The sequence below is a fragment of the Mauremys mutica genome, chromosome 1 (genome assembly GCF_020497125.1).
Source record: "Mauremys mutica isolate MM-2020 ecotype Southern chromosome 1, ASM2049712v1, whole genome shotgun sequence".
NCBI classification, from domain to species: Eukaryota; Metazoa; Chordata; order Testudines; family Geoemydidae; genus Mauremys; species Mauremys mutica.
This window is the reverse complement of record NC_059072.1, coordinates 298,149,275-298,173,043: the sequence shown is the minus strand read 5'-3', so window position 1 is coordinate 298,173,043 and position 23,769 is coordinate 298,149,275. Positions and strand designations below refer to the sequence as shown.

General features: G+C 42.2%; 1 pseudogene; it reads right to left on the bottom strand.

The window, feature by feature from the left end:
* Positions 1–12,156: 12,156 nt before the first annotated feature.
* Positions 12,157–23,769, bottom strand: part of LOC123361272 — a 123,318-nt pseudogene continuing 111,705 nt past the window's right edge.

The window sequence follows — 23,769 nt, the reverse complement described above, 5'->3', positions numbered from 1 at the left end:
ATGCAGGGTTCCTCTTTTTGTCGGCCAGACCACAGGCCTCTTTTTCTTTTGTTTACAGGCACACTCAATGTGTCCCTTTTTGCCACAGTGTCAACACACCAGGTCCTTACACCAGCATTCTGATGCCTGGTGACCCGGCTTACCACAGCGGTAACATTCTTGACTCTGCACAGTTTTGTGGGTCGGTTCTTGTGACACTTTTTGCACCCTAGGGGGTGCACCGATGTATTGTGCCTCCCTTGTAGCCAGTTCCATGGAGACAGCAATATCAACAGCCTTCTGTAAGGTAAGCTGAGCCTCTGTCAGTAGGCGCTTCCGTATAGCTTCACTGCAGAGGCCACACACTAACCTGTCACGCAGGGCATCATGTAACATTTCTTTAAATTCACAGTGTTCTGCTAGCTTTTTTAAAATGGCTACAAATGGTACAACTGTTTCATCTTCCTTTTGGTCTCTTTTGTGGAACCTATATCTTTCAGCAATTACCAGTGGTTTTGGGGAGAAATGAGACCCCAGGATTTCCACAATGTCACTGTAAGATTTAGTCTCAGGCTTAACAGGGTGTAGTAAGCTGCGTAGCAGAGAGTAGGTTTTAGCCCCTACAACAGTTAAGAATATTGGCACCTTCTTCGCTTCTGTAATGTCATTTGCAATACCAAAAAGCTCAAAACGCTCAGTATACACATGCCACTGCTCTGTATTCTCATCAAAAGGCTCCAGGGGCCTGGTCAGAGTAGCCATGATTTTTAGTTTCACTTTCACAGTCAGTGCAAACAAGCAGCTTTTTTTCTTTGTTTGGTCTTTACCTTGACTTCTACTTCCTTCTGTTACTGGAGCAGCACCGGAGTCTCACCCTCGTCGCCAGTGTTATATCCTTGGGGCAGCCGGTGTAGGAAACAATCACTTGAGGCCAGAGAGCAGGCAGCTAACCAAAACCTCCATTTTATTTACATATCTACAGAGAGCTCCTCAGCCGGTTGAAACCGGTTGAGCTAACCCATAATAATCTAACTCAGTTGCCATAGCAACAAAACCATGACAACCAAATACACAACAGCTCTACAGTCTGGCAGGGAAAAATATAACATGATCCAATGGTTGGACATTGAAGGTAGACAAATTTGGACTGGAAATAAGGAGTACATTTTAACAGTGAGGCGTAACTACCCATTGAAACAATTTACCAAAGGTTGTGGCAGATTTCTTGTTTTTCTAAAAGAGATGCTCTAGGAATTAATTTGAGGAAATTCTCTGGCCTGTGTTACACAACAGGTCAGACTAGGTCACTCGTGGCCCTGGAATCTCTGAATCCTCCCTCAGGAGTTACCTTATTACCCCTGCCAGGTATTTACATCACTCTCGCTATTTGTCTCTTTGATGTGTTTGTTTTCATATTTATTTTGCCTTGTCTTCCTCCCTTCATGATAAAGCCAATAACGGTCTGTCTCTGCCTTTCAGTTTGAAATGACTCTCACAACAATATATATAGAAGTTTATAGTGATGACTTGGCATTTGACTAGTAACTCAAACTCAAACTCATCACTCCTTTCAAATATATCAGAGACAAAGCTAGAGTGGTCAGGGGGAGAGGGGAAAGAAAAGGAAACATCTGCGTCAAACCTTCACTTTCTTATGCCTGCTGCTACTGATTTTTAAAGTTCAGTTGGGGTCTGAGGTCCAAGTCTAAGAGCTAGACCAGCGGTCAGCAACCTCTGGCATGCAGCTCGCCAGGGTAAGCACCCTGGTGAGCCGGGCCAGTTTGTTTACCTGCCATCTCCGCAGGTTTGACCGATTGCAGCGCCTGCTGGCCACGGTTCGCTGCTCTTGGCCAATGGGGGCAGCAGGAAGCCGTGGCAAGCACATCCCTCGGCCCACGCCGCTTCCCGCCACCCCCATTGGCCTGGAACAGCGAACCGCGGCCAGTGGGAGCCGCGATCAGCTGAACCTGTGGAGGCAGGTAAGCAAACTGGTCCGGCCCTCCAGGGTGCTTACCCTGGTGAGCCACGTGCCAGAGGTTGCCAACCCCTGAGCTAGACTGTGATAAGCAGCACCATTCACAGTAAGAGGTAACACAGTTCCTCACCACACCAGGGGGAACATCCAGGGGCAGAATGCATGCTGGGAAGAGAACAGCCACTATTATACTCTATTGTGAAACACAGCCTACTCCATCCTCTGTAGAACAGTTCCTTTCACCTCCTACCCTCTTCTGAGGTACTATGAGCCCAGAGGAAGTAGGAAACTTGATTTCTCAGAAATCCTTCCCAGCCCTTATGCAGATCACACATGGAGGATAGAAGGCTCTTTATGCCCTGTCCTCAACACTGTCCAGGTGGGATATTGATGTTGATAAATATTCACTAATGTTTAATAATGGGCGAACCTCTAGACATTTTGATGGATTTGATAGCTGCTTTCAACTACCTGAAAGAGGGTTCCAAAGAGGATGGATCTAGACTGTTCTCAGGGGTGCCAGATGACAGAACAAGGAGTAATGGTCTCAAGTTGCAGTGGGGGAGGTTTAGGTTGGATATTAGGAAAAACTTTTTCACTAGGAGGGTGGTGTAACACTGGAATGGGTTACAAAGGAGGTGGTGGAATCTCCTTCCTTAGAGGTTTTTAAGGTCAGGCTTGACAAAGCCCTGGCTGAGATGATTTAGTTGGGGATTGGTCCTGCTTTAAGCAGGGGGTTGGACTAGATGACCTCCTGAGATCCCTTCCAACCCTGAGATTCTATGATTCTATGAGTCCCTATGAGCTGGAATGCTTATCCAAGTTAGCTCTCACTTTCGGGGGTTGTGTTCCTCCTTCCTTCTACTGTGTCAACTGCTTCTCCTGCCTCCCACCCTTTTCCTTTCTTGCTCACGTCCCCTAGTGTGATCACTGTAACTCTCCCACCATCCCAGCACAATTACCTCTGGCATGAACTTATACACACTTCTTCATTCTTTGTTCCTCCTCACTGTTCTCTCTCCTCCCCTCTGCCTCCCACCTCCCCTCCATGCTTGTTTCCCACTCCTTTGTCTCAACTCCTTACTCCCTTTTCTAGATACTCAATAGATTTACTTTTATTGAGCTCCATATTGCGGTAGGACTGTAAGGCAGTCAACAGGTTTTGAGCCTCCTGAGTTTAGGCTGAATGTTTCATGAGAGTATTCAGCACTCAAGGGCTCCCTAGGACAGAAGCATATCTCGGGATATCACTAATTTCAGGAAGACTTGTGACATCAAATACTGCAAGCAATGGATGTGTTAGCAAAGTTGAGGGTGGAGGGGTCCATTAGGAGCAAAATAAGGGGAGTATTTATCTAAACAGCTTCTAACCGAGTTATGGGTTCAGATTGCTTTAGGCACTGATCTGAGGCTCAGGGAAACTGTTTAAGAACCCTTTTTGCCTGCCTCTACTAATAATCCTGAGCAACTCTACTTATCACATATGCTATCCAAACTCTAGTGCAAACTGCCTTTTCAAAAGCATCCTTTCTGGGAGTGTGAGTGGAGGTATTAAATAATCAAACCTAATATGATACATAAAAAATGAAGCAACAATTTTTTTCCTGGTTTCTCAAGTGTCTACTTTTGTTTTTGACATCTGTGCTGCTCACATGGATATGTTTGCCTGCACATCACAATGCTGCATGCTGCTTAGGTGCATTTCACTGTGTCAACTGACACCCCCTGGGGCAGATTCAAGGGTCTTAGTGTTAGCGCTTGTCATATCAAAGAAGTTTTGTTTGTTTTAGTCTACAAGAGAATGAAATGTTGGAACAAAAGATACTTGCCATTGCTGTACTCTTATGTATGGAAGCTGTGAAGGGGAAGGTGCTGCCAAGAATAACAGAATGTGGAACAGGACTCTGCAATCCATCAATACTTTTCTCTCAGCTGGAGATGGGGTTGTTAAACAGATATGGAGGGATTTCTGCAGCAAGATTAAAAAGAACCTGGACAAACACAAAAGGAAATTTTACTCCATTGAAGAGATTGAGAGAGGTACTACAACAATTGTGCATCCTTCCCACTGCCAAATAATCCCAAGGACATACCCATGTTTCTCCAAATGAGGCTATTTGGCATTAGATGTAAAGTACAGCACCTCAGAAAAACATCATAACAGCAAGCATTTATCCTTAGTGTAGCAACCCTTTCTAAAAAGCAAAGTGAATTTCAGTCTTCATTCTGTTTCTGACATACATTATTTTTAGCATTTCATTCCTGCATTCTGGTGTTTGAGAGATACTAAGTCTGTAAGTTTTCCACTTAGTCCTGCAGCTAATACTAATACAACTATATGACTATAGTAAACAAACTAAATATACAAAATATTTGAAGAGCAAGCGCACAAAAACAAAGACAAAATGCTATCAGAACTATGACGCTTACTAAAAGTAACAAGGCAGGGATAACATTGGGAGCCATGGCCAAAGAATTAAAAAACAAATAAACAAACAAAAAAAATCCCTGATTCCAGTGTTTTGGAACTGACTAGCTCTGTCAATTAATAGCAGTGAATGCATGCAATTAATACAAATTAACTAGATTTTTTTTTTAAAAGTTACAATTAATTGCAGTTTTAATTTCATTGTTAAACAATAATAGAATGCCAATTTAAATGTATTATAAATATTTTTGATGTTTTTCTACATTTTCAAATATAGTGATTTTAATTACAATACAGATTACTAAGTGTACGGTGCTCACTTTATATTATTATTCTTATTACAAATATTTTCACTGTAAAAAAGATAAACAAAACAAATAATATTTTTCAATTCCCCTCATACAAGTCCATTTGGTCCTACTTCTTGTCCAGCCAATCATTAATACAAACAAGTTTGTTTATATTTATGGGAGATAATGCTGCCCGCTTCTTATTTACGTCACCTGAGAGTGAGAACAGGCATTCATATGGCACTGTTGTAGTCTGCTTTGCAAGATATTTATGTGCCAGATATGTTAAACGTTCACATGCCCCTTCATTCTTCGACATGTAGGCTCTAAAGTTTTACATTGTTTTGGTTTTGAGCGGAGTTATGTAAAAAAAAATTCTACCTTTGTAGTTGCATTTTCACAATAAAGAGATTGCACGACAGTACTTGTATACGGTGAATTGAAAAATACTATTTCTTTTGTTTATATTTTTACAGTGAAAATATTTGTAATAAAAATAATAATTTTAAGTGATCACTGTACACTTTGTTTTCTGTGTTGTAATTGAAATCAATACATTTCAAACTGTAGAAAAACATCCACAAATATATATAATAAATTTAAATTGGTATTCTATTATTAACAGTGATGAATTGTGAATTTTTTTTTAATTTTGCAATTAATTGAGACTTTTAAAAATTGTTTGGCAGCCCTGGTACTAACACATTGGCATGGTATGCTTCATGTATTGGTTACATATAAGGCTATATCTAGAGTAAAAGATTATTCAGGAAGATGATTTGAAAGTGTAGCATTCAGCCATATTGTTGTCAATTTATCTGAATCTGGCATACCAAAGCCAAGGCTATACATCATAAGGCAGGAAAGTGTTTCTAGTGAATTTTAATATTTGTTTCTGATAGATGAGTTTGACTAAAAAGTCAGTTTTCGAAGAGCTGTCACCTGGTTCCTCATTGATTGCATTCTTTAAACACTTGGACTTTGCTTGTTTCTAACAGGGTCTTGGTAACTTCTGGAAATCTTAAAATATAGAAATGTGTGAATATATATTGAAAAACATGGTGAAAAATACCCAGATTAATATTACCTTCCTGTCCTCTCTCCTGATCAGGGGAGATGAACAGTGGGTGAAATCCTGGCTCTATTAAAAATCAGTGACAAACTTCTATTGGGCCAGGATTTCACCCATTCTTTAAATATGTAAGTCAAACCAATACACATTATAAGGTTCTAGATTGGGGCATTCATTTTGTCTGCTAACCTCAGCATATGCCCAAAGGGAAGCATTTGATTAAAGTTGGCTTTTTTCCCCCTCACCTAGCTGAGCAATAATTAAGTTACTTATGAAGAGCAAAACATATTTTGGTATCCTCAGGTAGAAGCAGATAGTGGATATATTACTGTCTTCACATCTTTAGACCCAGTCCCATTATGTATAAATTGGAATTTGATTTAAGAATCCAATTTATAAATATAAGACTTTAAACCAAGACTTTGGTTTGAATTTCTAAGCCATGATTAATAAATCTGTCTAGTAAATCAGTCTTCTTTAACAAATAAACTGGGATTCATAAAATAGATCTTAATAACCAGACTACATAAAACCCTGATTTATAAATCACAGATATGACTTAAAAAACAGTCATGTTGCTTATAAATCAGCAATGCTACTTTGAGAAGTGTCATGCTGCTGCAACAAGGTATGAGACAAATGTGCCTTGCATTATATATGTATATTTAATTTAGGTATTTAAAGTGAAACCAATTATAAAGCTACTCCTAAACAGATATATGAAAAACAGCACTGTACCAAGATTCTGGAGCAGGGAGGAATCTTTATTGGTATTCATATATATGCACCTTGCCATTTGTAACTGTCTTTGTACTCTCCCCTCTGCACAGGCTGCCTATCATAGCAGTGGTATGCTGTCAGGCTTGTTGCAGGTCGGCTGCTTGTTTTTCTCCTGTTTCCCTTTTTTATGTATGCCCTTGCCAGTCTCACTAGCAGCAGAGGAAGTCATTCATTCTTTCTCAGCCACTTCTCTTGACATTCGTTACTTTAGATATTAAGAATGAACCAAACTCTCGGAACCCAACAGCCCCAAACTTTGGAGGGGAGGGAGGAGGAGAGTGGGAGGAAGAAAGAAAGAATAGATGGGTTTCAAAAACCAGATTCGAATTCTAGAATTTGGATACATCTCTAAAATTCTCAAGTTCTGCAATCCTTTCTCATGTTGATTAGTATTTTTCTATGAATGGTCCCATATATTGCAATGGGATTACCAAACAGTAAGATACTATTAAATGAGTATAGTGGTGGCAAAATCTGGCCCTTTGACTTGAACCAACACATGAGAATTCAGCTGGTAAGCATGATCGCTATTCTGTACTTAAAGAGCTTGAGAGGTTTTTACTTTTGTTTTGTTTGTTTAATCTATGGAGGGAACAAGGAATACAGTTCAAGTGGTTTATAAGGTTGTGAACTAGAAAAAGTTTTTAAAAAGAAAATACTGAGTATTTGAGCAATAAAAGAGGTCATAAAACAGCTTCTACAATTCCTTCTCTCTTTTCTCCTTTCAGATGTCTCAAAATAGCACTTTTAAGTCATATTCCCTGCTCAAGGTGTTTTTCCTTCCTTTCTCAGGAGTTTAGAAAAGTATGTTTGGGTGTATGATAGGAACTAATTTAAATTTTGACTGCAGTATTTAATCTGGGACACATACATAGTTGTCACAAAAAAGGCTTTTTGTTTTGGTGATGGAATTTTAATGGCCCAACCCTCCATTTTTGTAGGGACAAAATTTGTTTTTGCAAGTATTTACACCTCTAATTGGTACCCACAGAACATGGAAGCCAGAATCTGAAAACCTAGCCCAAAGAATATGTTTCAATTGATTTGAAACATGCACTTGTAAATTTGAATAAAGTTATACAAAACAGTTTAATTTTGTCTCTTTAATATATGTGTATCCGGATAATACCTACCACAATGGAACACTGATCATAGCTTGGCTGTCCAGGTGCTACTGTAATACAAATAAATAAGCAAATAATAATGCAAAACTGATCAAGAAAAAGTAAAGCTGTAGTACAAAGAAATCGCTTCGTGCATTGATACATCACACAATGGCAATAAACAATGTAATCAGGGAAAGAACGAGTACAAAAAATGAAAAAAGCAATACTGCTACTAAAAGAGCCATTGATAGACCATCTAAAACACTATGTGTAGTTCTCAACGCTGGTCAGGAGAAAGGATTGTCGTCTGGAAGATGATGTCCAATAGGATCACAGAGTAAACCAGGTTGGAAAAAAATCGAAACTATGAGGAAACATTAGGGAGTTGAGCTTATTCTCAAAAGAACAGAATAATTTGAAATGCTGTCTTATATATTTTATTATGGACATATCTGTTCCACTCATATTGTAATGGCATCACTACCAATATCTGTAGATTTACCAAACATAAATTTTCTATCTTTTAATGACATTAAACTACTGGGACCCATATAAATGTGTTATAATCATTGAAATTTTTCAACTTAAACTTTTCACATAACAATTCTAGGCCCCTTTATTAAGCTGTGTGAGTTGATTATTGAAATATATTGGGTTTTATTATGAAGTCAATGGAATCAGTGCCTCTATTAAACTGTATTTTTTTCATTGCAGGCTTAACAACTGAGTTATGACTAGTGTATTCACAATAAATATTGTCTTCATGTATCTTTATATGTATATGCTGCATTTTCCATATAGTATCTATGAGCCAATACTGCTCTTTGGGGTAGGCATCTTGTGTTGCTATAGATTTCTGTAAAGTCACTTGAAGAGTTGAATGCTATCAGAGTAGCCAGCAAAGGAATGTCCTTCAGATGATCAAGCTACTTCAGAGTTATGCAGGCTGTCCATCTATATCAAAGGTTGTTTACCCACTATCCCTGGTCGAAAGATTCTGACCAATTTAAGAAGGGGAAGCCATTGCACACATACATAGCCATGGCTATATTTAACTAGGAAGTCCAAACAGAATGTCCATTCAGAAATTGTATGACCATAAATAAAGAGATGTACCATTGCTTATCAAGCACTGAGCTGAAGAATTCCTTTATTTTCAATTTAATAAAATCAATTAAATAATCTGATTTTTCAAAACTGCTTCTTAGGGAAGAAAAACCATTAGAAATTTGCAAGCAAGAGAATTTAATATGGCTTTGGGTCACCCACTTATGTCAACAGGACACACTGCAATTAAAAATGCTATTTCATTAAGTGTCTTTAATAAATTAAGTTATAAAAAAGTTTTATTTGCATAGTCTTTATTTAGACCTAATGTGAACAATTTAGTTGTGTTTTCTGACTCATTCTTTCAAGAATTATCTGTTTGCATGCGTAGGTGAGGAGCTAGTAGAAATCTGGGGTTGAGAGTAGGGTGACCAGACAGCAAGTGTGAAAAATTGGGACGGGAGTGGGGGTAATAGGAGCCTAAGTAAGAAAAAAAAACAAAAATCAGGGCTGTCCCTATAAAATCGGGACATCTGATCACTCTAGTTGAGAGAGAAATCCAGAGTTGAGAGAGAAATCCAAAGGCCAGTAAAGTCAATGGAAAGTTTTTCCAATGGTAGCTTGCTTCACTAAGAATTTTGGAAGAATTACCGACCGTAGTCAAATATCCCACATTCATTTCAGTACCTCTCAAGAAAGAAAAGAAACAGTATGTGTACACGGGAAATAATTCAGAGGGATGAACCACAACACTGAAAGTCAACTAGCTCATCTCACAAATGAAGCCAGATTATTGTTTGGAAAAAATAAGGTGTTATAACTAGGGCTGTCAAGTGATTAAAAAAATTAATCGTGATTAATCGTGCAATTAATCACGCTGTTAAACCATAATAGAATACCATTTATTTAAATATTTTTTGATGTCTTCTACATTTTCAAATATATTGATTTCAATTACAACATAGAATACAAAATGTACAATGCTCACTTTTTATTTATTTTTATTACCAATATTTGCACTGTAAAAAACAAAAGAAATAGTATTTTTCAATTTACCTAATACAAGTAATGTAGTGCAAACTCTTTGTCATGAAAGTTAAACTTGAAAATGTAGAATTATATACAAAAAAACCCTGAATCCAAAAACAAACCAATGTAAAACTTTAGAGCCTATAAGTCTACTCAGTCCTACTTCTTGCTCAGCCAATCGCTCAGAGAATGGCAGAATACAGATAAAACAGACAGGGACATTCAATTCTCCCCCAAGGAGTTCAGACAAAATTTAATTAATGCATTATTTTTTTAATGAGCGTCATCAGTGTGGAAGTATGTTCTCTGGAACAATGGCCGAAGCATGAATAGGAAAAGGAATCTTTTGCACATTTCGCAGGTAAATATCTTGCGATGCCAGCTACAAGACTGCCATGCAAAAACCTGTTCTCACTTTCAGGTGACATTGTAATTAAGAAGTGGGCTGCATTATCTCCTGTAAATGTAAATAAATTTGTTTCTCTTAGTGATTGGCTGAACAAGAAGTAGGACTGAGTGGACTTGTAGGCTCTAAAGTTTTACTTTGTTTTGTTTTTGAGTTCAGTTATGTAATAAACCCCCCCTGACATTTGTAACTTGCACTTTCATGATAAAAAGTTTGCACTCCAGTACTTGTATGAGGTAAATTGAAAAAATACTATTTCTTTTGTTTATCGTTTTTACAATGCAAATATTTGTAATAAAAAATCATATAAAGTGAGCACTGTACACTTTGTATCCTGTATTGTAATTAAAATAGATATATTTGAAAATGTAGAAAAAACATCCAAAAATATTTAATAAATTTCAATTGGTATTCTATTGCTTAACAGTGTGATTAATCACAATTAATTTTTTTAATTGAGATTAATTTTTTGAGTTAATCACGAGTTAACTGTCCTTCCACAGGTTGGAAGAACAAATCTATTCTACAGTACAGTTTTTATCCCTTTGCATATAAATAACTCTCTGAAAAATGTTCCTTTTGGTCTATGCAAATTCCTAGTTTATTGTTTTGTTTTTGAATGGCTTTAGAAAAGTTGATTGAGCATATTTTAAGATATGCAAATGAGAAAAAAAGGGAACCTTTAATAATGAAGACATTTTAGACTTGTCTAAGCAGATCTCTATAGATCCACACATTCAAATGCAAGTTTTGGTTGATATATGTTGACTGGATAACAGGCAACACACAAATCTGCTGGCCTTATTAAAATCAGCTGGAGTTTTCCCATGAGTAACAACTGCTGGATCAGATCCTTAGTGGTGTAAAAGAGCTGAAATATGATAGACGGACACTTCCTGCTGTTTAGAGTCCCATTCAGTGGGACTTCTGCCCTTGTCTGGATTTCATGCTAGTAGATCACAATGAAAGATCACAATTGTATTAAATTACAATTAATTAAAGATGCATCTCAGAACTAAGGGTATGTCTACACTAGGAAATTAGGTCGATTTTTTTAGAAATTGATTTTACACAGTTGATTGCGTATGTCCCCACTAAGTGCATTAAGTTAGCGGAGTGCATCCTCACTACTGTGGCTAGCATCGACTTATGGAGCGGAGCACTGTGGGTAGCTATCCCACAGTTCCCACAGTCTCTGCTGCTCATTGGAATTCTGGGTTAAGCTCCCAATGCCTGATGAAGTAAAAACATTGTTGCAGGTGGTTTGGGGCACATGTTGTCAGTCGCCCCTCCCTCTGTGAAAGCAACGGCAGACAATCATTGTGCACCTTTTTTCCTGGGTTACCTGTGCAGACGCCATAGCACAGCAAGCATGGAGCCTGCTCAACTCACTGTCACCACTGCTGTTGTGAGCAAGTCTACTGTGAGGGCTGCTGTGATCAGGGCCGGTGCAACCATTTAGGTAACTTAGGCAGTCACCTAGGGCGCTAGGATTGGGGGGGCACCATTTTCTTCTGCAGCGACTGCGGTGGCCCAGATCTTCAGCCGCCCCGGTCGCTGGCATTTAGGCGGAGGGAGCTGGGGCAGGGGAGCGCGGGGAGGACCACTTGCAGCAAGTAATGGGGAGGGGTGTCACGCAAGGGAACTCCCCACCCCAGCTCATCCCTGCCCCGCCTCCTCCCTGAGCACGCCGTGGCTACTTCACTTCCTCCACCTCCCAGGCTTGCGGAGCCTAAGCTGATTGGCGCCACAAGCCTGGGAGGCGGGAGAAGTGAAGCAGCGACGGCATGCTCGGGGTGCTCGTGCTCGTGAGCGGAACAGGGGTGAGCTGGGGCGGGGGGGGTGCCTCAAGGCAGATGGTGGGGGGTGGGGAGTTGCTCCAAGGGGGGCGCCTCAGGGCAGAGGGAGGGGAGGGCGCAAGGTGGAAATTTCGCCTAGGGCACGAAACATCCTTTCATCGGCCCTGGCTGTGATCAAAGTAGCCAATGCAATCATTGACATTCTGTTATCAAGAGTAGTGACTCTGGGAAATGTGCAGGCCTTTTTAGATTTTAGGTGCATCACATTCCTGTCCTTTGTCACTGATGAAGAAGTACTGCAGCCGTGCATTCCAGTCTGGTCAGTGCTGTAACACCCCATACACTTCTGCGGTTGAGACATGTAACAGCTCCAGGGGTCTTGCTCTTTTGCCTTGGCCAAGGTACCTTGACCCACTAAGACCTCCAAGCATTCGACACAGAAGCATCTGCAGCAGCTGGCATTACTACACAGAAGCAGCTCCTTACCTTCTCAGCAGGCCTTCTCAGCTCCTTACCTTCTCAGTAGGACTGGTACCCATCCTCGTCGTACATGTAGAAGAGCTCCAGGAATCGATCCCTGCAAGTCTGGCAAAGGCCCCCCTCAAACAGAGGGTGGAATGTGTTTGGGTTTTTTCTCCCGCACAATAAACAACTGTCTTCAAGGCTCCTGTTTTTGTTTGTGACTTCTGAACCCATTTGTTCTCTGCTTTGGTCCTCGTCCACCCACTCCTTGCTATTGTTGCAGAAGTTAGTCTTTAGCAGCTCGGCTGGAGGTTCTGGGAACGTCTTCCCTGCCTAGCTCCTAGAAACCTCCAGGGCATGGTGTACGGCTCATCGATAGGAGAACAGCTTATTAAACGTGGAGTGGTTGAAATTCTGCCTAAAAGCCATCAGACCCACCAGCTTGTCTGCTGAAACCTATGAGAACTTCCTGTCCCCAAACCATTGCACCCAGCACATTCTGGAGATTGCCTGACATTTGGACATGACTCTGTAGGAGACGATGATTGCAGGCCACCAGGAGAAGCCCTTGATCTTCCTCCACATGAGCTCCCCAATTCCAAAATCTTTCCCATCCTAGTATTCCACCACTTCCCCTGCAACTCTGCTCTCCTGCTCCCCAGCGACAAGCTCAGGGGATCTGTTCTGGTCCTCCTGGGTGCTGCTGGCAGACATGGTATTGCTGCTCTGGGAGGACTACTTGGAATCCTCCTCAGCGAGGTCAATCAGGAGTACCTGGACAGACATGGCCATCCTCCTCTTAGAGCACCGAATGGGAGCCAGAGACTCCAGGTCATTTTCTTATTTAAGTTTTGTCTCATGGAGATTCAGTCCTGCCTGGAATATCATGTGAGCTGGAGGCTTCTGCCTCAGGCTGCTCTCCCAGCCGGCAGCACCGCGTGGTCGAACCTACCCCAGCCTACCCCTTGCTCCTATGGCTCATGAAGCCTGGACAGTAGTAAGGAGCAGTTCAACTATTGGCTGAGCAAGTGCAGAATGGTGGTAGAATGTGCCTTTGGATGTTTAAAAGCTTGCTGGCACTGTTTGCTGAGTAGGTCAGACCTCAGTGCAACCAACATTCTGCTTATTGCATGCTCCATAATATCTGTGAGAGTAAGGGGGAGACATTTATGGCGGGGTGGGAGGTTGTGGAAAATCGCCTGGTTGCCAATTCTGAGCAGCCAGACACCAGGGCAAATAGAAGAGCACAGCAAAGCACACTGCGCATCAGAGAAAACCAGTTTCATAACTGTCCAGGCTTCATTGTGACAGTTGTGTGTGTTTTACCTTAATGCAAAACCACCCCCTTTGTTGATTTTAATTCCCTGTAAGCCAACCACCCTCCCACCTTCCTGACAAAGTAACCATGCATGTTTTCTTTATTAATTAAAAAAAAATGAGATAACAGACAAGGTAGCCCAGGTGGGGTGGGGGAGGAGGGAAGGACAAGGACACACTGCTTATTGTAGCCACACTAAAAATCAAACTGTTTGAATGACAGCCTTCTGTTGCTTGGGCCATCCTCTGGAGTGGAGTGACTGGGTGCCGAGAGTCTCCCTCCCACCCTTGTTCTTGGGCATCTGCGTGAGGAGGCTATGGAACATGGGGAGGAGGGGAGGCTGTTATACAGTGGATGCAGCGGGGGTCTGTGCTCTTGTTGGCTTTTCTGTAGCTCCAACAGACGCTTCATCGTGTCTGTTTGCTCCCCCATTGGCCTCAGCTTCGCATCCTGCCTCCGCTCTTCGTGCTCACTTAATTCTTTCCTGGCTTCTGCCACTGAATGCCTCCATGCATTAAGCTGTGCCCTATCAGTGAGGGAGGACTGCATGAGCTCAGAAAACATGTAATCGCAAGTGCATTTTTTTTCGCTTTCTAATCTGCGATAACCTCAGAGACGGAGATGATAGGCGGTGTGTAGAAACATTCTACGCTCTATGATTCTGGGGGGGAGTGCATGGTCACCTATGCTGCTGAGTGCTGCTGAGTTTGCCATGCTAACCAACCAGGAAATTAATTTCAAAAGTTCCGGGGCCTTTTCCTGTGTACCTGGCTAGTGCATCGAGTTCAAAGTGCTGTCCAGAGCAGTCACAATAGAGCACTCTGAGATAGCTCCCAGAGGCCAATACTGTCGATTTGCATCTGCACTACCCCAAATTCAACCCAGTAAGGTTGATTTTAGCACTACTCCTCTCATCAGGGAGGAGTACAGAAGTCAATTTTAAGAGCCCTTTAGGTCGACAGAACGGGGTTGGTTGTGTGGACGCAGTCATTTTTAAATCAACCTACCGCGGCTAAATTTCACCTAAACGTATAGTGTAGACCAGGGCTAAACTGTGCCGCATCGCCCAGTGCATTCTGAAACAGATAGTTCATTCTGATATATCTTCAGTAAGGGCTCATCTACAGGGTACATTAGTCATCACTAGAGGAGTGCAAATTCCAGTCTGGACTAGCATGTGTGATGGGGCAAGGCCAGATGGCTACAGTAAAGTAGTGAGGAACAGGTATGTTAGCCCCAGGCTAAACAAATCCCTGGTCCCATGGTAACCAAAGGGCAGTTGCTCCAGGTTAATCAAGACACCCGGGGCCAATTACGATCTTTCTAGAAGGCAGTGGAGATAGCTACATTGATTGGGACACCTGAAGCCAATCTGGCTGGAACTAGTTAAAAGCCTCCCAGTTAGTCAGTGAGGTGCACGTGTGAGGAGCTGGGAGCAAGAGGTGCAAGGAGCTGAGAGGGAGAGGGAGAGGGAGAGGGTGTGCTGCTGGAGGACTGAGGACTACAAGCATTATCAGACACCAGGAGGAAGGTCCTGTGGTGAGGATAAAGAAGGTGTTTGGAGGAGGCCATGGGGAAGTAGCCCAGGGAGATTGTAGCTGTCATGCAACTGTTACAGGAGGCACTATAGACAGCTGTGATTCACAGGGCCCTGGGCTGGAACCTGGAGTAGAGGGCGGGCCCAGGTTCCCCCCAAACCTTCCAATTCCTGATCAGACACAGGAGGAATTGACCCAGATGGGGAAGATCACTGAGGTAAGCAAATCCACCAATAAGCGCAGGACCCACCAAAGTAGAGGAGGAACTTTGTCACACATGTCACACACTAACTGGCCTGGATGGATCCTACTGGCATGCACTAAAAGTTCCCTAGTATAGATTAATGTAGCCCTGTTTCAAACACCACATTAATGCACACTAGGGAACTTTTCATGTGTGCCAGCAAATGAGCCAGCTAATGCTGGTGCAAACCAGAATTTAAACACCTGGAATGCAGACTAACGCACTGTATAGATAAGCCCTTAGTTGAGATTCTGAAGAGTACACATAACAGGATTGTAAATATGGAAAGTTTGTATGTTGCCTCAGGCAGCTAATCAACGGTACATCTATACCAGGGATTGGAAACTTTTGGCATGCGGCCCATCAGAGAAATCCGCTGGTGGGCTGGGATGGTTTGTTTACTTGCAGCGTCCACAGGTTCAGCCGATCACAGCTCCCACTGGCCACGGTTCACCATTCCAGGCCAATGGGGCCAGTGGGAAGCAGCAGCCAGCACATCCCTCGGCCCGCGCCACTTTCCGCAGCCCCCATTGGCCTGGAACAGTGAACTGGGGCCAGTGGGAGCTGTAATCAGCCGAACCCGCGGACGCTGCAGGTAAACAAACCATCCCGGCCTGCCAGTGGATTTCCCTGACAGGCTGCGTGCCAAAGGCTGCCAATCCCTGATCTATACAGTAAACAAAAGGTGCAGCAATGACTCTCAGAGCCTGGGTCAAATGACTCGGGTTCATGCCTTTCACTAGAGGTTAAAAATAGCAAAATACACATTTCTGCTTGGACTGAAGCCTGGGCTCTGAGACCCACGACCCTCATCAGGTTGCAGAGCAAGGGCTGAAGCCCAAGTGGGAACATTTATACTGCTATTGTTTAGCCCCATAGTGTGAGCCCTGCGAGCCCAAGTCAGTTGACCCAACTCTGAGATTCACTGCTAATGGGTTTGTGTAAAAGCATGGCACCCACCTCTCCTGAGTGCCCCTTCTGCTTGGGTGTGCCTGCAGTCTTTAAACAGTCCTGGTCCTGGTATCAAACCATCCCCCGGACTTCTTTCCTGGAGGCAATGGTTTTGCCTTCTTGGTCTGTTCTGGCCCCAGCTCTCTAGCTGGGCCCCTTAACTGTTCAGTTCCCCTTCCAGGGCTGATTATAGGCTACTTCCTCAGTGACCAATGCAGGAATGGACCTGGGTCCACCCATTACTCTGGGTCCCAGCCCAGGGACCCTAATAATAGCAGGCATGTGCCATCATGTTCCTTTAGTAAAACTGCTTTCAGTTCCCAGGGCCACACCCCCATGGTCCCAGCCTTCACTGGTGCTTCACCCTTAGCTCAGGGCTCTTCTGTATTCAGGCTCAGCAGCAAGCCAACAGCTCTTGCTCCCCTGATCCCTATCAGCACTGAGCTGTCCATGGTACTGCAGTTCTTTTTGGCCAGCCAAGAGCACTACCTGCCCTCCTCTGGCTCCAACAAGTAACTGACTATCATCTGCATTGAAAGGAACTCAGTGTTGCAGCTAAATACAAGGTGGAACAGATTGTTTAGCACAAGTAGTTAAAACATATTGTAAGAGACCATTCAAGGTGAAGTGGCAAGTTAACTATGTAGTCAAAACACACAAAAGGGGTGAGGAGTTAATGAGTTACAGATTGTTGTAATAAACCATAAATCCAGTGTCTTTATTAAGACCATGATTTTTAGTGTCTAGCAAAGTTATAAATTTAAGCTCCTCAGCTCATCTTTTGAAAGTGTTGTGCAGATTTCCTTTGAGTACAAAGACTGAGAGGTCATAGATGAAGTGATTATTTTAGGAAAAGTGTTCATCCAGAGGTGATATGGTATTTTTGTCTTTTATCATTTTTCTGTGTGAATTCATTCAATAGAGTAGTTGTTATTGGGGCATTTAGTGCACTAGATGATATATGCCATATGTTGTGATAGCATGTGTAGAACCCATGGATCTTGAAAGGTGAGTGGGGGGTGGTATTGATCATCATATTCTAGAACCAACACAGCTAAAATAACACTGCAAGTGTGCCAAACAACTAACATATAAGCGCATTTATACCAGTATAGCTGCATCTACATTAAGAAGTGTTGTATTATTTTAATTATACCAGCATAATTAAAGAGAATGGAGTTGTCTAAGCACACAAATTGTAAGTCCCACTGCAGCCAATGGAACTTCATCAGGTGCTTAAGTCTTTGCTCAACTAAGCCCTATGCAAAATGAAGGCAGTGGAGAATTAGGTTCACTTGTGGACCTACGTACATCCCATCTTATTCATCAATCTGCTGTATTGCAGTCTTACATTTGGAACATAAAAAACAGCATTTTCAGCACTGCAGTATCATTTCTAGACTGCAATCAAAGAGGTGATCCTTTCTGGAAAAATCACTCAGCCAAGGGATATGGAACCATGCGGAAAAGGGGCAAGTAATTAAATATTTTCCCTGCCTTTATTTCAATTCATGGTGTGATACAGCAGAGGTGGAGGGCAGCAGGAGAGTGGGAGGTATATAAGCCTCAGGTTGATCAGAGCCTTATTCCCTCTGGACTAAGGAGAAGTTACTACAGGGTAATTAGAGCACCTGGAGCCAATTAAGGTCCCACCCAAGACCTAATAAAAACCCCCACTTCAATCAGACAGGAAAGCTGACTGCAGTTTGGAGGAGTACTGGTGTTGACCAGAGGATCAGAGTACCAGGGAGAGGGAAACCCTGCCCAAGCAGGGCAGAGGGACTCCCCCAGCACAGAGGACTGAGAGAAACCCAGCCCAAGGGGAGAGAGGGAAGAAGCCTGTGAAGCTGAAGGGGCTGGGGCTGGAGGAGGGGGTGAACCTAGGTCCCTCCCCCACTCCCCTTCTCTCCCTCTCGAGGGCATTAGTGGAGTCCAAGAATAGGGGCAGAGGCGGTTCCCTGACCCACCACACCAAGCAGAAGTGCGGGACCCACCACAATAGCATTGCCATTTGCCACATGGGGTATCATTAATTCTGTAGTTGTGATGTTATACAGGTGACTAGAATTATGAGGTCATACTCCTCATAGATGAAGAATTCAAACCTGCTCTTACTAAGATCAATAGCAGGGTTTTTCCCTTGGCTCCAACCGGAAAGGGAGAAGACCAAGAAAGAGAGAATAGCGAGTTAAACATCACGTCTACCCCAATAAAGTCTGTGGGTGAAGACTGTGCCTTGTGAGAGAAGAGACCATGAAGTACAGTTACTTTACTAATTAACCTCTCATTATTGGTTACATCAGCTTAGAGGAGCAGGAAATGCTGGATATGTTAATTCTTGTAATTTAATTACCATTACTGATTTCCATTACCATCTCCCTCACACTTACTGCTACTCATTCATCCTTCACCTCCAATGAGAAATGGATACCTTCAGGAATGAGATTAAGAAATCAGGAGCTAGAGACTTCCATCCCCACTGCTGTGTTTACATACCCATGAGAATGTCAATGTACAATTAGAAACCTTGCTAAGTGCACATCCTTATGAACTGCATGAATCATACTTCCAAAGACCCCCAGTAAATTATTTTTACAGTTATTTCTAACATAGAGCTTAAGAGTTCTAGAGGGTGACTATTCAGACCATTCTTTCAGATGATCATGATGCTGTATCGTGATTCACAACTACGAACAGAGGACCAAGTTTGGAATCCATTTGAAATACGATAAAGTCAAAATTTGCCAAAGAGAGATCAGTATGAGACAGGTTTGCAAGATTCTTTTTCCATATGAGAAAAACCAGAGTCAGTGTCATTCCATATAGTCAGTTAGAATAGCTTAACCCATCCCTGAACAAAGCCTAACTAACCAGGCTTTGTTTTCAGAAATCTGTGTGGATTGCAGCAAAGAAATCTAATTCTCCAGCCTGTAGGTAGGAACTTGGACAGAACATAACTACCCAGAAAGTGACATTCTAGTGTATGAGTTGCAGTAGTCACTGTTGTCCCTAATTCCCACCTTCAATGTGGGGATTTAGGAACACAATCATGGATTCAATGGTTCCTCTTCGAGCCCACCCACAGTACAACCTTTGACCCTGATCACTTCAGGGTAGGCTAAAGCCCACCACATTCATGTGTCAAGGCTTCCCCGAGCAGCTGCTCCAACACACTCCAAACCTGAACAGGATGAACAGGACTGTTGTGGTTCTTGTGTATCAGAGGGCTACATGCAGACCCATACACCTGTGTGAATTTTATTTTTAATGATACTCTGTTACAGTGTTATTTCACAGACATCAGGCCTGATTGGGCAAAACTTCCATTGACATCAAATGAATTTTTGCATAAGAAAGGACCACAGGATCAGTGCTCTTCACTGCAAAGCAATGTAACATTTAGATTCTCTTCTTAGAACAATATCTTGGCCTCACTAGCTGACAATACTGAAAAATTAAATTAAAGCTAAAAAACATTTACTTCTGATTACTGTTTGTTTCATACATAGGTTTTGATAGGTTTTGATAATCTATTTAAAAGTAGGCATGTTCTGGAACTGACCTCCTTCTTGTATAACATTGCATAATAACGAACAGAGGCATATGAAAGAGGGCAGAGTTGGAGGGGAAAAAAAAGATAATTGCCTTGTGACTTTGCCACTGAGTAATCTATAAAGAAAAAAGTAGTATGAGCACTTTCATACTATTTTACCACATCATTTTGTCTTTGACAAATGTGCATAGCTTTGAACTATTGGATTATATATGTCCCCTGTAGCTGCTTTTAAGCATTACCAGAAGAAAGTTAAATTATTTTTTTAAAGGGACCAAATTTGATCCAAAATTTAGACTTTGTAGAAATGGCTTTTATCATATTTTAATATTTCTTGATCTAACAGGAATAAGCTGTTTTTGTTAAGATAAATAGCACATAAAGCATTTGTGAACCAATATTGTAGTATTGTGCTAGTGCAGGGGTCGGCAACCTCTGGCACGCAGTTCGCCAGGGTAAGCACCCAGGCGGGTCAGGCCAGTTTGTTTACCTGCTGTGTCAGCAAGTTCGGCCAATCGCAGCCCCCACCTGCTGCGGTTCACCGTCCCAAGTCAATGGGGGTGGCGGGAAGCCACGGCCAGCACATCCCTTGCCCGCGCCGCTTCCCACTGCCCCCATTGGCCTGGGATGGCTAACCGCGGCCAGTGGGAGCCGCGATCGGCTGAACCTGCCGACGCGGCAGGTAAACAAACTGGCCCGGCCCGCCCGGGTGCTTACCCTGGTGAGCCGCATGCCAAAGGTTGCCGACCCCTGCTCTATTGCATGAGCTAAAAGCCAACTGGCTGTTAGCTAAGGCTATAGAGCAGACTCATTAATCTCTGTCTCTCTCTTTAAGTGGTCTTGGTGCCACTAGATGGGACAGAATACCACACCCAGGAGGTGTGTGGGTTACATCTGCAATTCAAAAAGGTTGTTAATAAAGTGGAGAGGGTTCAAATAAGAGCTATGAGAATGACTAAAGGATTAGAAAACATGCCTTATATTGATAGACTCCAGGAGCTCAACCTATTTAACTTAAGAAAGAGGAGCTTAAGGTGCAACTTTCACAGTCTATAAATACCTAAATGGGAAAATATTTGGTAATGGAATCTTCAATCTAGTAGTGAAAGATATAAAATGATCCAACAGTGAGAAGTTGAAGTCATAGGTGTCAACTCCATGGGTGCTCCGGGGCTGGAGCAGCCATGGGGAAAAATTGGTGGGTGCTCTGCACCCACTGGCAGCTCCCCTCCCCAGCTCACCTCTGCTCCTCCTCTGCCTCCTCCCCTGAGCATGCCAGAGCTCCACTTATCCCCCTAGCTCCCAGTGCTTGCCACCATGAAACAGCTGTTTTGTGGTGGCAAGTGTTGGGAGGGACATGGGGAGGAGGCGGGGCCGGGGCTGGGATTTGGGGAAGGATTCAATAGGGGTAGGGAGGGAGCAGAGTTGGAGCAGGGACTTTGGGGAAAGGGTTGGAATGGGGGTGGGGCGGGGCAGGGCAGAGTCGGGGCAGGGCCAGGCTGAGCACCCTCTGGTGCTGGGAAAAGTTGGTTACCTGTGATTGAAGCTACACAAATTCAGACTGGAAATAAGGCATACATTTTTAATAATGAGAGTTATTAACCATTGGAACAATTTACCAAGGGTTCTGATGGATTCTCCATCACTGGCCATTTTAAAATCAAGATTAAATGTTGTCCCAAAATATATGTTCTAGGAATTATTTTGGGGAACTTTTATGCCCTGTAGTGTACAAGAGATCTGATTATATGATCACAACGGTCCTTTCTGGCCTTGGAATCTATGAACTCTCTGAACCAGTCAAGAAAAACAAATTGATGAAGGCTTTTTAGTGCACATGTACATCACATTGCATTAACATGATATTCTGTAATGGCTCCAAAGGGATGCTACTTCAGGTTATCAAGTCAATAATGAACAAAATTAACAATCTCCTGATACTTCACAGACGGTCTTACATTAAGTGTATGCTATATTTAGGTACTTGTGCTGTAATGCATGTTTGACCTCACAGTCCATAGCTGCTGCAAGTATGCCCAAGTTTCAGCCGAGAACAAATTTTTATAGCTCAGTTATTTAAAACAGGGGTTTGTAAGGGAAATGCTGACAATCATCACTCTAGCAGTATAACCCACCAAAAATGTTAACAAACACTTTAATAAACACATTAACTATATAGGGCTCAAATCATAAATGGTCTTACTACAAGAGTGCCGCGGATTTTGCTACAGGATTTAGAATGCACCTTCTGTCTTGGAATCAAGAAATTACAAACTCAAATTTATAGTCACGGCAGATAATGGCATTGTGAACTAATCATGTGCAAGAATCAGCAGGTATTATCCAGTTTTTATCCACAGGATGTTAAGGTCCAGATGTCTGGTTCAGCTCATAACAGAGCTAGAGATCAATTTGTAAAATAAAATAACATAAATCAGATGCAGACCTGGATTCAGATTTTGAAAATCCCTTGAAGTTCCAGGCTGTTTGTATTTAGCGTTTTGGCTTGAGCTTTCCCTAGTCAGACATTGAGGGTGAAATCCTGGCTCTATTGAAGTCAACGGTAATTTTGCCATTGACTTCAGTGGAGCTAAGATTGCACCCTGACTGTACATTACCAGAATAGATGTGAAAACCACTATTGTAATGATGTATCCATAATGATATTCATCCCCAGAATTACTTGTGTAGCTGTTTCACATGCAAGTCTTCCATTAATTACCGAGGTATTTAATTAGGTGAACCATCTTACCTCATTATACAGGTTCCCTTGTAGGTGGTTTTTTATCTCTCTCTCTCACACACACACGGCTCCAAATGAGCACAGGAAAAGGTAGCAGGGTTTATGGGCAAGATTGGTGCTTGATTTGCCAGTGACTGCCATAAGTTTCAAAGTTGGACAAATACTCAGCTTTCTCCTAGGCCTCCAAAACACCTTTAGATTTGGAAGTTGTGTTTTCAAATTTATTTGAACTCGATAATAGTTTGTTTCCTCCTTGAAAGGTTTGGCATTAGCTATAGTAATAATTGTATTAATGGAATGAAAAGGAAAGGACAAATGATCACACTTTGAAAGAGAAAGGATCCTCTTATGCTAGATCTCCTGCTGGGAGCTATTCATCACTATAATCTGTGACTCATCCCATCACTATTATGTGATAGTTCAAAAATAAGGTAAGGAGCAACAGAAGTGCTTGAAGGAATTAAAGTGTTATTAATTTATTGCTTCTTAATACACTAGCCATAATAGTCATTCTTGGAGGATTATGTATATTACAGCCATTATTTGAGACATTAATACTCTCTACTTGATATAGAATTCTCCAATGCATCTGCAATAGATTTTCCCCCTCTACATGCCACCAAATTATTCCCTTCCATCTTTGTTCTTCTGTCTCCTACACATCAACAAAATATGCTTAATTTGCAACAGTAACATGTCACTCTCCTAATTGAGGTTCCCAGGGAACCAAAGTGAGATAATTTAATTATACTTCAAATCTACTCCACCTCAAACTCTTTAAATCATACTAGTAGATAGACAGCAAATCATTATTCTGATGTAAATATGGTATCATTCATCCACAATGCATACAGCAATGAAACATTGACAAGTAAAATAAAAAATAGCTTCGTGGTTCAGTTCTAAAAACATTCATGAACCAAGAAGCAGTAAGAATTTCCTCTACCTAATCCTATTTGTGATGTGGCAAGGCACCTTCTCGGTCTCACCAGCCTGTGCTGTTTTTAGTGAGACAGGCTTGGGGTAAAACAGTCCCTCTTTGCTACACA